The sequence below is a fragment of the Equus przewalskii genome, chromosome 27, assembly GCF_037783145.1.
Source record: "Equus przewalskii isolate Varuska chromosome 27, EquPr2, whole genome shotgun sequence".
Classification (NCBI taxonomy): Eukaryota; Metazoa; Chordata; class Mammalia; order Perissodactyla; family Equidae; genus Equus; species Equus przewalskii.
The window spans coordinates 31,800,215-31,818,079 of record NC_091857.1 but is presented as its reverse complement, the minus strand read 5'-3'; the positions used below and the strand labels follow the sequence as shown (position 1 = coordinate 31,818,079).

General features: G+C 41.7%; 1 long non-coding RNA gene across 1 annotated transcript; it reads right to left on the bottom strand.

The window, feature by feature from the left end:
* Window positions 1-257: 257 nt before the first annotated feature.
* On the bottom strand, window positions 258-2,935 carry LOC139079909 (uncharacterized). The gene is made up of 2 exons (XR_011533939.1): window positions 2,643-2,935; window positions 258-1,592 (listed from the first exon to the last, which is right to left on the bottom strand). It is a non-coding gene; the product is annotated as an uncharacterized lncRNA (long non-coding RNA).
* Between the last annotated feature and the right edge of the window lie 14,930 nt (window positions 2,936-17,865).

Sequence of the window (17,865 nt, the reverse complement as noted above, 5' to 3'; positions counted from 1 at the left end):
GTCTTCAAGACAGCCTCTCCCTCCTGCTCACCACATATGCACACGTGTTACCCACCCCCCTCCACGAGATCCAGTGACAGCCACAGGACATCTATTAGCATGCATTAAAATAAAATGCATCGCTTGGAATCTCTCCTTTAGTTGGGGCCAGTCCAGCAGTCTCAGAAAGCCAGAATCTGCCAAGTTTATCTCTCCTGGAAATCAGACATTTAATCAATGACACTTGCTTTGCCAAGGTTGTAAAAATAAAACAACTCTCAAAGTGCTAAGCCTTTATTTTGGTCCAGAAAGAAATTCAAATGCTTCAGCTGGGGATCAAAATACAAAGAACAACTCTAACAGAGTAGAAAATAATTGCATGCATATGCATGAGTGTGCAGCAAGCATTAGTGTGACAAAACGTGAGAAATAGACACCGTGAAAAAGATGTAATATGTCCCAAAGTCCCAGCTAAATTCAAATTCATGATTATTTTCAAAGTCCTATCTTATCTAAAACCTTTGGTTTCATATTTACTTCTGATTCCATATTTGCTAAGAGTAGTTGGTTTTTCAATATTTTGTACCTACACTAATTAAACTATAAAGATATATGTGTACGTAGGTATATGAAAACTTTTTTGCTTGGCCATTTCACTGTTTTGTATCCCAATATTTACATGTTATTTATCATAAAAACAGATATACTTTTATTTATTTAAAATATTTATCATAGCACAGACATACAAGATATCCCCCCAGAAATGAAAAAGTCTCGTAGTATCTTATATTTCAAAGCTATCCATCATCATCATTTACTCTTGGTGGACAGTGATGACAATTTTCCTATATGTCACACTCAGTGTGCTTAAGTACAAAGGGACTTGTCTTATGGGACATCGAAACTTTCCACCTTAATGGACTAAGCAGAATTTTTATCATAATCTTTTATTTTGTGGGAGAGCTTGTTTGCTTTTTTAGGAATAGGACAGGGTTTTACAAAAGTAGAGAAAAGAATAGGGCCAGCCTGGTGGCTTAGTGGTTAAGTTTGCACACTCCACTTTGGCAGTCCAGAGTTTGTGGGTGCAGACCTAGCACTATTCCTCAAGCCATGCTGTGGCGGCATCCCACATAAAATAGAGGAAGACTGGCACAGATATTAGCTCAGCTATCATCTTCCTCAAACAAAAAGAGGAAGATTGGCAACAGATGTTAGCTCAGGGCCAATCTTCCTCACAAACAAAAAGAAAAAAAAAAAACAGAGAAAGGAAGATGTAACTCTTAGACGCACTTGCTGTGCCAGCCTCAAATAGGGTTTCACAGCTCCACTAGATGTAGGAGAGTCCGTAGTGAGCCGGATGCCATGTCTGGAGCCTTCAGCTGGACTGCGGCATTGAAGGGCTCTGGAGCACACACTACCTGTGGGTCTTGCAGATCCCTCAGCCCAGTGTTCCTGGCCTCCAGAGCCAGGAGACCAGCTGGACACAGTAGCTGCACTTCTATCTCCAACTGGTAGAGATTAAATAAAAGCAGGAGGTGCTGATGCATTATTCACGGTTTTCTTTGTAATGGAATCTGAAGTACTTCTGAAGGCTCTATACTTCAGTGTTCACTCTAGGCAAAAAAAATAAGATAAAAATAAAAAAAATAAAGTGCAGGGAAAAGAGGTGGCATAGATGTGCATGCCTGCCCAGCCAACAATGGCTTGCCCCCGAAGAAGCCCTATCGTGACTTACGAAAAGCGTGGAGGCCTGTTTTTAAATTCAGGGGAATTTTTCCAGGTGAAAAAATGGGGGGGGGGGGGGCATTTTTTAACTTTAACTGATACAAAGAGTAGGCTTTTCTTGACATCTATTGACCTAGAAATCAAAACTGACTTTTCAGTTTATCATAAGCTCAAGTAGAACCATTTACAAGAGAAAACAGAACTGAAATGCATGGTGCCTGGGGTTAGTCTCTGAATTGACTTGCATGTTGCTTTAGCAGAAGCCAGCTGCAGGTCCCTGACCCAGGTTCCCAGGTTTCTAGTAGTGACATACGCGGCACAGAGGTGTAACTTGCAAATTGGTCTCAGGTTGACACCTTACACGTACAATATCACTCCCTCCCCTCCTGCTTTGGAAGGACCCTTCCCCAGATGTTAAACTGTGTTTTTGTACTAAAGCTCCCACAAAGACAGGAAAACGGCTGGAAGCTACCTCCCATTATCCCATTTGCTGCCGAAGTTTTGCAATGTCTCTGTGGAGGCACTTTGTGGATTCGTGGGAGTGAAATAAAAGGAGCGGAGGATGTGTGGGAAGTTTGTGTTGGAAGAAGCTTGTCTAGCCCGGTAGTGATTAAAAGATTATAAATCGTGTTTTGTCTGAGCGGCTCACATGGTTCTCGGTGTTATTCCCGTTTAAGGTTGGCTGCTGACGGTGGAGGTGGGAGGCAGAGAAGCCAGGGAAGTTTCTAAGATTATGCAGCAAGTGGCTCCACATCCGGCTGCAGCTCAGCGCTCCTCACTCACGAAATGACACGTGCTCTGTCTGGGTTTAGCCCGAGACTGTGTAGGGAAGAAGCTCGCAGCAGCTGCTGCTTTGGTGGAATTTCAGGGTTCTGGCATTGACAGTGACGCCCAGCTCCCTGCGCTGGGATGATTAACAGATGTGGGTTCAGACTCACCCCAGATACAGAGGAAGGATGCTTCTTGCTTGCGTTCTGTTGTGTCCAAAGGGCTGCAGAGTTCACAGGTCCCTCTGCCCAGCCTTGGAGGAGTCCAATTTATCTACAAGTGTCTCCGCAACTCAGAAGCCCCATGCTGTGCTAAGGACTGCCCAGCAGTGCTGGCAGCTGGCTGTGGGGGTGAGACCAGCACCATGTGGTCTGCAATGCAGGGGAGAAAACAGGAAACTCTCTCTTTAACAAGCTTGCTTTGCAACAAGCTCCTGCTCTCATATACAGCTTCTTTCTTTCTCGTCCCCCTGCTCCTCCTTCCCTGAAACTTTATTTTTGTGGCTATGTCAAGACCAGTGGGGGTTGGATTAACTCTCAAACATCATTATGCCCCAAAAAAAGGAAGTAAAATGATAATGAAAATCAGAAAAACATTTTGCAGTTTGGCAGTTTCTTACAAAGCTAAACACAGTCTTACTGTGTGATCAGGCCCTGATGCTCCTTGATATTTCTCCAAATGAGCTGAAGATCTCTGTTCACATGAAAACCTGCACACGGATATTTATAGAAGCTTTAATCGTAGTTACCAAAACTTAAAAGCACGTCTTAGGTGAATGGATAAACAAATTCTATTATATCCAGAAAATGGAATAGTATTTCACAACAAAAAGAAATGCCCTATCAAGCCACAGAAAGACAGTGAGGAAACTGAAACATGTATTGCCAAGGAAAGAAGTAGTCCGAAAAGGCTAATAATACTATATGATTCCAACTTTATGACATCCTGGAGAAGGCAAAACTATAGAAACAGTAAAAAGATGAGTCATTGTAGGGGTTAGAACAAGGGGGATTTTTAGGGCAATGAAACTAATTCTGTATGACACTGCCATGATATCATGCGTTTGTCAAAACGCATTGAACGTACAACACGTTGTCAGAGAGTCAACACTATTGTAAACTATAGACTTCAGTTAATATAAATGTATTGATATTCTTTAATTGCAACAAATGTACCATACTAATACAAGATGTTAATAATAGGGGAAGCTTGAGGTGGGGAGTGAGTTTACGGGAACTCTCTGTACTTTCTGCTCGATTTTTCCGTAAAACTAAAACTACTCTGAAAAATAAAGTCTGCTGATTAAAAAGAAAACCTTTTGGTAGGTGGGAGGTGGCCAATACATTAGTCTTTTGCTGTGTGGGGTGGGGACAAAGTGTTCTGGGGCTTTAGGGTGTGAGTCGCAGACACTGCTCAAACCTCATAATCCGGATTTCTCTGCAGCCACATTCGATAGACTGATTTTGGTTGAAGTGCCGTTTGAACGCACTGAAAAAAATTCCACTCGAATCGAGAATCGGGTGGCCCTCATTTCATTTGTCCATCCTTCCTTACTTCTCCTCTTCTTTTTCTTTTCATTTGTGGATCCCATTTCTTCTTCCCTTCTTTTTTTCTTTTCTCATATCCACTTATAATATCAAGACGGTGAGAAAATAGAAAAATTATCATAATCAACGTCTTCAACACTTTTTTTTTGTTTATAGTCTATTGAGCGTCGTAGGAGAGAAAAAAGTCTATTTTCTCTACCCATCTTAGGTTCATTGGCTGGGGGCCAGTAGACTAGACTAACAAGACAGAAGGACAAGGGGCAAACCTACAGAAGTTAGCACGTGCAGGGCGGCTGCATACACATGGGAGCACCCAGGGAGGATGAACTCAAGGGGACATCAGAACTTGGGCCTATATAGCATCTTAACAAAAGAGCAATCAATTTTTAGAGAAGTGACAAGACAAAAGAAAAGGACTTTGAGTTTCTAGAGGTGGCAAATGGTGGGAAGGTAAATATATGGGGAAACAGTGGTGGTCAAGGGCTAGTTTTTACAGGCTTTGTCACCTAGATTCCTCTGCTGACAATTCTAGGCAGATAAGGGTCTAGAGTTGTCTCTGGTGATTAACTTCTGTCCTTCCCAGCAGAGAGAGGAGGGGGACAACTTTAAAAATTTAAATTTGCCCATTTGCTTTTAGGCAAATAGAGACAGGGCAGAGAATTTGTCTTGTATCTGCTTTTTCTCAATTGCCTTCAGCTCAAAATAATCCTTATGCCAAAGAGGCATATTTTGGGATGGCATATTCTGCTACTTTTGAGCATCTACTATGAATATTGAACAATTTGAGGTGCTGGGAGAGATACATAGAAATTTAATCTGAGATCCTTGCTCCTAGATATTTTTTTTTTTTTTTTGAGGAAGATTAGCCCTGAGCTAACATCCACTGCCAATCCTCCTCTTTTTGCTGAGGAAGATTGGCCCTGAGCTAACATCTGTGTCCATCTTCCTCTATTTTATATGTGGGACGCCTGCCACAGCATGGTTTGATAAGCAGTGGGTGTGTTCGCGCCCGGGATCCAAACAGGCAAACACCCGGCCGCTGAAGTGGAGCGTGTGAACTTACCCAGTGCGCCACCGGGCCTGCCCCCTCTCTCCTAGATTTTTAAGTTCTAATAGAGAGATCAGAAACTCACACATGAATAGACGTACCATATGATCCAGCAGTCCCACTTCTGGGTATATATCTGAAAGAAATAAAATCACTATTTCAAGGAGGTATCTGCATTCCCACGTTAATTGCAGCATTATTCACAATAGCCAAGATAGGGAAGCAGCCTAAGTGTCCATTGATAGCTGCCGGGATAAAGAAAATGTGATATATATACATATATAAATACCAGAATATTAGTCAGCCTTAAAAAAATAGGAAATTCTGCCATTTGTGACAACATGGATTAATATTATGCTAAGTGAAATAAGCCAGACAAAAAAGGGCAAGTACTGCATGGTCTCACTTATATGTGGAATCTAAAAAAATTGAACTCATGGAAACAGAGAGTAGAACAGTAGTTATCAGGGGCTGGGGATGGGGGAAATGAGATGTTAGTCAAAGGGTACAAACTTCCAGTTAGGAGATGAATAAATTCTGGAGACCTGATGTGCAACTTGGTGACTACAGTTAATGATAATGTAATGTATACTTTAAATTTGCTGAGAGTAGATCTTAAGTGTTCATACCACACACACACACACACACAAGGTAACTATGTGAAGTGATGAATATGTTAATTAGCTTAACTATGGTAATCATTTCACAATGTGTATTTATATCCTAACGTCACGTTGTAGCCCTTAAATACAGTTTTTGTGAATCATACTTTAGTAAAGCTGGAAAAAAAAAGAAACTCGCACATGGAAAAACCATTATTGTTCTACAACATAGTACAAACCATCTATCAAATATGCAATCGAGGTGAACCACTATAGTTACATAGCTCTGTCCCACGCTAGAGAAGATCAGGTTCTCTCATTCATTCACTTATTCACTCTTGCAAGAAATATGTACCAATGCCTCCTTTGATGAAATAATCACACTTGGCTCTTGCCCTTTAGAGCTTAAATTTTCCAGAAAAGATAAATATTAAATTCAGGTAATACCCCACAAGTGGTGTTGAACTTGGTGGGTGGCTGTCTCCACTCCACTCTCCAGCTGTGTTTTACTGGGCTGCCCCGGACGATGCAAAACTGGAAGAAACAGAGAGGCCAGGCTGAGTGTCACTGGAAATGAAGGAAATGGAGGAGAAATTTTGAACGACCAACAGGACCGAGCTTGGTGGCAGAGCTCTTTAGAGAGTTTTGATGGAGAGTGATGAGTCAGCTTTCCAAGCTGGGAGAAAATACAGAGAGTGAAACATGGAGAAATAAGATTTTAAGAAGCCTTGTCTTATGCCCCTTCCTACAACTTCCCTTTTTCAAGGCTATTTGGGGAACGAGTTTTCATTGTGGATGGAGAGGTGAAGTGGGAGTGGGAACTGGAGGGAGATAAACACTTCATATTATTTTTTAAAAATCTAGGAAATTGAAGTTGATGGGAGAAATCAGAACCAGAAAGTTACAAGCCATGAAAAATCTCAGCAACAATAAGACTATGGCAATATTTCCTTAGGAATCACCACAGTCACAAAAAACGGAGATCCTGGTTCCATCTTGAATTTATTCACTGCTGCTTCCATTTGACATTAAGGAGAATCAATAATCCTGCTGAGGCTCAGTTAGCTGTCTATTTAGCTCAATATGAACAGGTCAAATAACCACATTGAGAGAGAAAGAGAGAGAGAGAGGAAAGAAAGAGACAGAGAGGGAGAGAGAGAGAGAGACAGAGAGATAAATAGAGAGAGACAGGGAGAGTTTTCCTTTATAGTTTTTTAAAATAGAAAGTTTCAATGGAGCACCATTCATTGGTATTGATCTACATTCTGAGACTGATGAATTCAGTGCATTAATGTATTTTGGGGGTGGTTGTGCAATAGTTTGGGGACCATTTCTAGAAACATTGGAAGCCCAAGGGTAAAGTGTGAGAGAGACACATCAGGAGAAGGGGCTGACTAGGAAATGGAGGTGTGAATGTTGTCCCCTCCATTTTCATCCTGGCATCCAATGCAATGACATATGCAGATTAACTGCATTTGAATTTATTGTGAAATTAATTCTAAAGGAGAAAACTCAGCATTTTCTACAGTGGGGACACTAAGTGTAGGCAGTAGTGGTGGTGAACTTTGAAGAAAAAATATATTTGAACTAAGAGTGACTGAATTCAGTGATTAAGTCCATTATTTATTTATTCTTCATTATTCCAAAGATTGACTTCTGTTCTGAATTTCTCAACTTTTATAAAAATATTAATGGAGGCTCCATGTTCATCTTTCAAACATCCTTGTACTCATGTGGAATGCAAGCTGACCTCTCTCTAGAAAGTCTTATTTGCTATAAATATTTGAGCAAATTTTGACATTTGATGTTTCTTTCAGTGCATTGCTTTGGGGCTGAAAATGGAACTCAACTTTCTGAGTAATTAAAATGAATGTTTACAAGTGAAAATTTATAAAGATAAATGAGACACAGTCTCTGCTTTCAGGAGCTCAGAATCTAAAAAGGAGCCCAACATCCTTGCAAATAATTACAATCAGGATCCATGTCTTAGTCTGCTCAGGCTGACAAAATATCACAGTCTGGGTAGTTTATAAAAAACAGAAATCTATTTCTCACAGCTCTTGGGGCTGGAAGTCCAAGATCAGGGTGCCACCATGGTCAAGTGAAGACCCTCTTCCAGGTTGAAGACTTCTCTTTGTGTCCTCACATGGTGAAGGGGGCTAAGGAGCTCTGTGGGGTCTCTTTTATAACAGCACTAATCCCATTCATGAGGACTCCACCCTCATGACCTAAACACCTCCCAAAGGCCCAGCCTCCTAATACCATCACATTGGGCAATAGGAGTTCAACATATAAATTTGGAGGGGGATGCGAACCTTCAGTCCATAGCAACTGGGCTACCTGATTTGCAGAGTCAAGTAAAAAGTGAAAATGCAGGGCCCCTCATTCAAAATTAAGTATTTCAAGATGGTGACCACACAACATTAATCCAAGTGGGGGACTATTCTGAACGCAGGATGTTACGTCCCTGCACAGGTTGCACGTCCATGAAGCTGGCCCTAAATAAATATGAGCCAGATACTGAAATAGAAGATGGCACTGGGGAAGTGTGTATATAACCTGGGTCCTGGTTACCTTTATGATTGCATTTCTAGCCATTCCTTCTCTTCACCACCGACTTTCTTTCTGTACATTTAAGGTACAAAGCAAGATAACAGGGTTTTTGCTCTTGCTGTTTCCTCTGCCTGGGTCATCCCCTACGTCATCACCTGGCTTACATGCTTGCACCGTAAGTCTCTGCTCAAATGTCACTTCTTCAGCAAGACCTTTCCTGACAATCCTATCTAAACAGCAACTTCCAATCTCTGTCTTCTTACTCTGTTTTACTTGTCTTGATAACTTTCTCCTTAGGTGACCAGATGTCAATGTGATTAGTGTTTCTTGATGGTCTTCCCTGGACAGAGCTGAAGCTGTGTATGAGCAGGGGCTTGTTTTTTCCACTCCTATATCCTCAGTACCTGAAACAAGGCTTGGCACAAATAAGGAACTCAGGACATAATTAAGTGAATGAATGAAGACATATTGCTGCAGGATCTACTGTTTCTGCGTGGGGGAACAGAGCTGTTTCTGGTTGGTTCTGGTCTTTGATGAAAGAGTTGACCTTAGATGGCAGGTGATGTATGAAGGGCGTCCCACAATTACAAAAGGACAGACATGGTAGAGCAAGGCATGTTTACAAATGTTCCTGTATATTCTGCTTTCCTAGGACTAGTATTTTGCTAGATAATTGTATCCTAATTGTGTCTCTTGAATGTGTTTTATGAACCCTACTCAGTTCACATACATAATCCAACATACTGACAGATTCATCTTTGTTCATTTCTGGTGACATGTTTCAGAGTGTCTGATCCACTCACAGACCTATTTTCTAAGGACTTCTGCCCATAATCCCTGCTGAAAGGTTGGTCCAGGTGGCCATGCTTAGCTCTATTATCTCACCATGTTTGTCATAGATGATTAGAGCAGAAGTGGACACCTGACCCAATGCCAACCAATTAGCTTGCTGGCTGGTAATTAATCAGCTTCTCTAACAAGAATTTGAACAGACACAGAGACTCTGGCCAACTAGTGATGGATGTTGCACCTAATAGACTCAGAGCTGGTGGCTACATTGAGTCCAGTGAAGAGAAGATGGAGGCAGAGAGGAAAAAAGAAAAGAGGCACTTGACATGAGAAATAGAGAAAGAAGGAAGACTACAGGGCTGCTGAGAAATGAAGAGACTTTTTTTCTGAGAGTTTCCTGGTTGTATGGACCAGCTGCATTTTTGGTTCCTCTCTCTATCTATGAGATCACTTTCGCATCCTTATAATAACACACTCCGGGCATCTGACACTCTTACCCACTGAAAACTGAGCCAGAAATGAACCAGAAAAACAAAACTACTGGGAAATGCATCTTTCTGGTTATTCAAATACTCATTTCAACAATGTTTAATGTAATATAATATATAACTATCCACGATCATAGATATTGTTTGGGATAAAAAGTAGTAAGTAACAAAATTTATTCTCTTGAGAAAGGATGTGAATTTTGTTGGGAAAACAGATAATACACATATGACAAAGCATGGTTAAATTCCCAGAGAGTGGAGAGACCTGTGTAGGAAGTGTTGGCTAAGTGATAGTGACAATTTTGGCTAAGGCTTGGTGGCTAAGTGGGACTTGAGCCAGTTTTGGAAGGAGAGGTAACGTGCAGGAGTTTATTTCTGGTAAGGTGAATTGGATAAAGGCATGAAGAAACTATGTGGGGAGCCATGAACAGTCTTGTTTAGAGCACAGAGTTTGTGTATATGAATAAGAGAGCTAAGGCTCTCTGGGTAAAAATTTGCCTGAAATGTTGAAGGCTTTGAGGAATTTGAGCTTTATGCAGGAGGCAATTGAGAGTAACTGAAGGGTTTTGAGGAAAGAAGTAACATTGAAAATTGTTGCATTGACAGGATTAATCTGATATATCAACAGATCAGAGGATGTAGCAAATGCTTTTGGTGCCCTGCAGCGTGAGCCTTTGGTCTAACTCTGATTTCAGCTGCAGCTGGATGGACAGCACCTGGGCACAATGACAGGGTCCCACCTCGAGGGCAACCTTCATTATCTCTGTACTCCCCTCCTTCAGGGCGTTCTCCGAAGTCAGGAGTGCCGTTATGACTCACAGAGCTGCCCAGAAACCTGAGGAGTTATACCTTCTGGGGTCACATCAACTACTGGGGATAAATGCCTGAGTCTTGTCCTTCAGAGGGACAAGTCACAAATATTCTGAGACGTTCTTCAGAAGATCTTCACTACAATTGTGTCCCAGCAGCCCACAGTGCTGTCCAGATCAATAATGTCCTGACACTGGCTTTTCCTCCTTCTCTATCTCATTCTCCCACTTCTTCACTCCTGCATCCTAAGATCATCTCCCAAATAAACCACCTACACCCGCATACTTATCTCAGGCCCTGCTTTTGGGAGAGCCAAACTGAGTTAGAGGGGGAAGATATTGGAGGTGTTATATATTTTAAAAAGCTACAAAATTACTCAGCCATTGCTTTTCAATTTTCAGAGAATCCCTTCATCTCCATCTGGTGCTCCTTTTCTCTCAGGTGGCAGATGGACAATAGTGACAATAACTCTATCTACTGAGCTGCCATGATTTTACAGGCACAGTTTTAAGCACTTTACATGGATGAGTTCATTTATTCGCCACACCAATCCTAGAAAATAGATATAACTATTAATTCCATTTTTCAGATAAGGAGATTGAAATAAAGGGAGATTAAGCCACTCGACTAACGTCATAGCTTGTCAATGGTGGAGCTTGGATCAGAACCCAGTCCAATCTGATTCCAACTACAGTTGCCACATTTCTTCAGTTGGTTCTCTCATCCTGGGAGTAACACAAGTTCCATATGAATCAGAGCTTTGGGGGAGTTTAGAAGAGACAGATGGGGTCACTGTCATGAGGTTTCATATTCTGGATGGGAACTTAACTCCAAATATGAGAAAGAGAACAAAGGAAGAAAGTTGACCCACAGGCCAGAGAGGTCACCCTTGACAGCTGACACTGACCTCTGCTCTGTGGTCCAGGGCAGCTTGATTGGGATGCACAGGTGAGAAGGCAGCCTGCTCCCAGCTGACTGGGGCAGGGACCAATGCAGGTCACTCTAGAGAAGAGGCAGGAGCAGTTACAACACACTGGGATAAAAATCCGCTCTCGCTTTTAGAGGTCCATGCAGCAGAGACTTCATATCTCTTAAACGCTGGGTTTCTCCACACCTGCTTCTACCTGAGTTCCATCTCCTTCTCATCTGGACCTCCTGGGGAGGCCAAATGACAGTCTCACATTTGGGAACATCCTCCTCCCAGCCTGGCACACAGAAGGGCTCTGCTTTGACCCCACATCCTTCCTCCCTAGTAGGATCAACTGTATAATTTTTAAGGGGTTTCTATTAGTCAGCTTGGGCTGTCATAACGAAATCCCACAGACCAGCTGGCTTAAACAACAGAAATTTATTATCTCAATTCTGGAGGCTAGGAGTCAAAGCTTAAGGTACTGACTGCTTTGGCTCCTGGTGAGGGCTCTCTTCCTGGCTCGCAGACAGCATGCCTTCTTCCTATGTCCTCACATGGCAGCAACAGAGAGCACTGTCAGGTGTCTCTTCTGATAAGGACACTAATCCCATTGGCAGAGGTCCCCACCATTATGACGTGGTTGAGCCTTAATTACGTCCTTACTCCAAATACAGCCATTCTTGGTAGAGCTTCAACACACGAATTTTAGGGGGATACAGACATTCAGTCCATAAGAGGGGCCATGTGAAAAATAAAAATGTGGGGAGGCTTATTAAAAAATTATTAAGTATTTCAAGACAGCGACTACAGATCTTTTAACCAAGAGTGAGGCTCTTCTGGCTTCAGGGCTCAGTCAGTCTCACAGTTTGCACACCTGCTTTCCGGGTCCCTCTTGTGATAGAGAGGGATTCGGACTCTCCTAGGATGGAAACTTGGCTCCATGCCTCATTGGCTGTGTGACCCTGGATGTATTTCTTTACCTTTCAGAGCTTCAGTTGTTTGTCTACGAAATGAGTATAATAATACTTACCCGCCAAGGGTGTTGCCAGGACTAAATTAAGTGAAATGACATGTGAGCGCCCACCCGGTGGCCACGTTTGTGGTAAGCACGTGCTGATTCCAAGGCTATTGGAATCCCTCCTCCTGCATTTCTCTACCTGCTAAGTGACCCACAGAGCAAAGCATCCATGTGCTCCTAATGTACCATTTGATGTACATCCCTGGCCACATGTCTGTGGTATGTGGTAGGGCTCAACTTAGAGTGTGTTGGAAGAACAATCCATTAAAGAGGGGAAAAATCAATAGCTCAATTAGGAACCATTTCATCCTATAATGACACCAGCTGCTGGAAAGGCTGCTGCTACTGAGTACTGCCCCTAATGGCGTGTGCTGTCTGCTGCTCACATCAGCCTCTCTCCATTCCCAGGATGCGACATCCTCTTAGGACACCAAGGATATTGAAAATGCAGCAGATACGAGCCATAAATATTCTATCTTAATCAACAGTACAACATAGCTATTTATTAAGAGACTTAAAACATTCTTCCTCAATCAGCTGAACTCCATCAACAATGCAGTTTCACTTCTGTGTATATCTTCTATTTGGCTTTCTATTTTTCCTCTTTTCCTTTGCCACAGAAAGAATTTACAGCACCAGGACAGCTGATTTTGTTATGTCAAGGAAGCCAGGAGAACTGCATGAAAATTCCCTGGGAAAATTTGCATTAGGAATGAGTTGCAAGGAATGCCCATCATTTTCACGTCTAGGAGAGTGTCCCGCTTACCACCTTTGTCCTTGACGATCATTGTCCTCCAAGATCATTCATTGATTGATTCATTCTAGAAACATGCATTCAGTGTCTACTGGATGTTATACATTGTGTGGGGGAGCTGGGAAGTTCATTAGAAGTAAAGGTTATTGACATTTCTCCAAATGAAAGGCCAGTCTCAAGATCAACCATAAGCACATCTTTTTAACTCACTTGAAATTTAAGAAGTTATTTGCGTTGTGTTTAGAGGTAAAACAGTTAAAATGAAAAAATAATTTAAGCTTTTAGCAGTAGACATGTTCTCTATTAATTTTAGTGCAGTTAAAATTGTGTATTTTATTGTTGAAAAAGAAAAAGACAACAGGATAAAGCGGAGATGGAAAAGCAATTTGAGAATCCTGGTTTGATTCTTTAATTAAGTGTCCCCGAAGCGTCCCTCCCCCATATGGGCACGTCCCACATACAGATCTGGTTTGGGGTTGAGCATCCAGTTTGCCCCTTAGCCTTCTTTGTGTTTCCCTAACATCCATCAGATACCCAGGGACAAGCAATCATTTTTTAAATGGTTCCTGGAGGCTAGCTACCCGGCCCCTGCCCCCAGTACAAGCACACTTCTTTCTTCCTCTCCATCTCATGTTCTCAAGGGGAAAAAGCACTTAAAAGTTGATCTTTCAGGGGTTCAATCCACATGCCCTTTCTCATTTTCTAATACTCAAGAGGAACAGAAACACTTGCATGGAATATGATGTCGGTGCTCCCTGCCCCCTGCCTCACTCTTTTTTGACTTTGAGGCTCTTGGGCAGTGGGTCATCTGCTCCCCTAGCTGTCTAGTAAGGACCACAGGTTCCCACCTGTCCACTGTGGCCCCAACCATGTCCTTTTTCCTGACCTTCACAGAGGAAGCCAAGCAGTGGGGTGCATTTTGAAAGCAAGGGCTACCGTGCCATTTATTGCTGCAGCAACAGCAGGGTGTCAGCCATCGGTGGTGGTGTCAAATTGGAGACATCTCCAACCAGGGTTTTGAGTTGCTTTTTCCAAGGGCTGATCATTGGTTTGCTTTTTCTATGTGTTGAGAATAGGCCATCACAGCCAGGAAGCCTGGATCAGTAAATAAATAAGGGTAATTAAATCTAATGCTTGACAAATGACATACACTCATCACTGAGGTCAGGAAAGCATATCAGTTCTCACATCAGAATTACATTATTGCAAGTGGTATGCTTTGGGTTCTACCCCCTCCTGGTTTTCATGCATTAACTATCACTAGAGACAGGATGCATGATGCTGTGATCATCCATTACTGTGCAGATCTCTGCCTTGCATTTAGTCTAATCGTTTTGCCTACATTTTCACAGCAGCAACAATTCAACTTGTTGCTTTGGATTAAGCTTGCTTTTTTGGATAGATCTGGAAAGAAGAGGAACACTTATGTCTATTCTTCAGTGGCAGGGAGCGAGCACAAAATGTTAGTATCTTCTACACCCCTTGTTAGTTAACTTATTTTCACATCGAAGATGATAAATGTGCTTAGATAAAAATTACCTCTCATTTCAGGATTTTAAAATATCTCAAATTTCAAAATTAGTGTAATTTTTACATATATACCGCAAGAAATTCTAGTAACTACTTACCTTCTTGTCTTCTTATTTTTTAACTGAAGTTCTAAAATCAATTTGTTTTAATAACTTATATCAATAAATGTTTTATAAAAGCAGCCATTTACGGTCCTCTCTTCTCATTCTCCTCTTATCCTGCCTTCTTGAAATCAAAGCTCTAAGAATTCTTCATTTCTGGACATACCTGTGGCCTTGAATGCTTCTGATATGGCCAAGTCCAGCTCTCCCTCCATTGCCACGCTTGAGATGCTTTCCGTCAAAAGCCTTACGGTGTGTTCGATGGAACCATCCAGGACAACCAGCAACTCATGGCAACTGCTTTTCTTCAGCAAGCTCCAGAACCCTGGTTTGGACCCAAAACATCCTAACTTTCTAAACTTAAGCTTTAGAAAGTGCTCTGAAGTGCTTCATTACATGATTTTTGCCTAGACATCCCTTAGTTTGGTTTCGTCACGCTAAATTTGTTTTGCCCTCAGTCCAAATGAAGAACCTTGGGAAAGAAAGGTGGTGCCCTTTTCCTAGGTCCAGAAAAGATGAATTGTTCAAAATAGTGCTTTATATTTATTTTCAGGCAGTGCTTGAAGAGCAAAGCAAAAAGAATAGAGACAATAATATTTGTTTTGGGCTACCAGAAAGATTTATGCTCAAACTACAAAACAGAAAACTCAAAAAATAAAAATAAAATCCAGAAAAAAATAACAATCACTTGAAGCCAGATAGTGCCTCTGTCAACACTTCCATTTGTGTCCTTCTATATTCACATTTGCACACTCACACACAAATTCTAGTTACATGTGTGCCTAAAAAGAAAAGGAGTTTACTATACAAACATTTTTGCCCCTGTGCTTTGTACTTGTTATATTATTATTATACTATATTATATTTTGTTATACTGTGAACATTTTCTCCTGAAGCAAGCATAAGAGCTGTCTTGTGTCTCTTCTTGTGGATGTGTTGTAATTTGCTTTACCAATGTCCTCCTGTTGGAAATTAAGCTACTTTTCTTTTTTAGGCATCATACACATTTCTATCTCATAATAATCTTTGCATTGAACTTCAATGACTTCTTTAAGGGAAATTCCCAGAAATGGAACTGCAGGGTCAAATGTTATGCACGTTCTTTAAAGCTTTTAATATCTATTGCTCAATTGCCCAGAGAAAATGATACATTGTACACGAATAACAAGTGAAATACCCATTTCTATACTCTCATATACAACGTAAAATGCCAAGCACTGGGTTAAGGATTTTTATATGCATTTTTTCCCCACTTAATTCTCATACCATTCTCTAACTCAGTACTACTATCATTTGCATTTCACAGATGTGTAAGACGAAGCTTAGAGAGCTTGAGTTAATTTGACTAGAATTCCTTGATTCTGGTTTTGACTCTGAAGCCTGACTCTTAGCCACTACCACATAGACTGACATATTGTACATAAACATTCATTTAGCACCTACTAAGGGCAAGGCACTGCTGGGGCACTGTAAGGGGGTCTATAGCAGAGAATCAAGCATGATCCCTGTTTCCAGGACCTTCTAGTCCAGTGGGAGAAGAAAATAGATGCATTCACGAATATAATAAAAAATACCATTGGACCAACTAATGTAATAACGACATCAGGAAAATAATGTGGGATAGAAAAGAAGGGGAGAGGATTAGGAGACACTTTGAAGGGAAAGGAGTAATTTGAGCTGAGCTTTAAAGACATGAAGGATTTTATTTCTGGCTAGGGAGAGTGAGCGTTTCCAGCAGAAGGACTGTGCTAAAGTCAGGACAATAGGGGATGCAGGGTGACCTGAGGAAGAGCTTGATGGTGGTGACGGGGATTATGAGAAATAAGATGGATAGATGTAGTTGGAAGGCAAGTTCTGGAGGTCTTTGCTAAATTAAGGACATGGTATTTGATGCCATAAACAATTGGAATGTCACTGAACATTTTATTAAAAAGACATGTTTCATGTGATGAAGATTAGTGTGAGAGTCATTTGAAATGTGATTAGAGAAGAAGAGACTAGAGATGGTAACTCAGGTAAGTGTTAGGAAGAGAATGCATGATCTTTAGGTAGAATCAAGATTTGGTGTTTGATTGGATTAGGGGCCAAAAGGGGAAGAGTTAAAAATGTCTGCAAGGTTTTGACCCTGGGTGACTGGGAGGCCAGGATGCCATCATCAAAAGCAGGATGGACATTAGGAGGAGAAGCTGGATAGGGAGAAGAAGGAATCAAGTTTGGAGCTGATTAAGCCTGAAGTGTTAGTGAATCCTGGAGACAGCAGCTGAAAATCTGCCCTTGACTTTGGAACAGAGTTCAAGGCTTTGGAAATGAATGTGAACATTATCCTTAGGGAAGCAATAGCTGATGCCAAGAACTTGTGTATTACTTTCAAGGAAAAGAAATAGTGGAATGATGAGGCCAGGTGAGGACCTTGAACACTTTGAAAATGGAAACAAGAAGAGAAGGGAGACAAAGAAAATGAGGATCAGTGGTTAGAGAGAAAGGAGGACTGGCCAGAGTGTTCCGAGCTTAGAAAACCACAGAAGAAGAAACTTTCCAGAGGAGGGGTGGATGAAGAGTGGTAGGACAATGGATTTGCAGTGCAGGGGAGAAAGTGACCCAGAGGGGTCCTGGGCAAATGAAGACTGAACATAGGCCCTAGGATTTGGCAGGGGTCATGTTATAGGTGGTCCTTTGGAGAGTCCCTTCAATAGAATGCTGGGGTAGGGAACCAAGACAGGAAGGTATTTGGACATTGTTGGGAAATATGGAACTGACAAGAAGAGAAGGTAATTTGATGGTGTGAATATACATAAACACACACACACGCACAATACATCTAAAATACATCCATAATGTGGAAAGGACCAACAGTGCTTGTAGGTTGGAGACAAGGAACCAGTAGAAGCATCAGGCAGAGAATGCAGATATAGAGCAAGAGGGAGTAATTGGTGGGAAAATGCCCTGAGGAGATGGGAGATGTAAAATCAAGAGCTCCAATGAAAGGGTTATCTAGTAAAATGATATGTCATCTGGAGGAGGAGAAGGCAGGGAAGGGTGATTAAGATCAGTTTGGAGGTGGAGTGAAAAACAAAGGAATTGCTTTTGGTGCCCTCTAGCTTTTGGTAAAGAGGGATATGAAGTCATCTGAGGAGCACCAGGGAGAGGGTGGACGGGGACGTCAGGGCAGCGATGTGAGACAGATATAGTAATGAATGCATCACTCTCTGCCTTTTGTTTATTCCTGGCAAAACCAGCATTGGG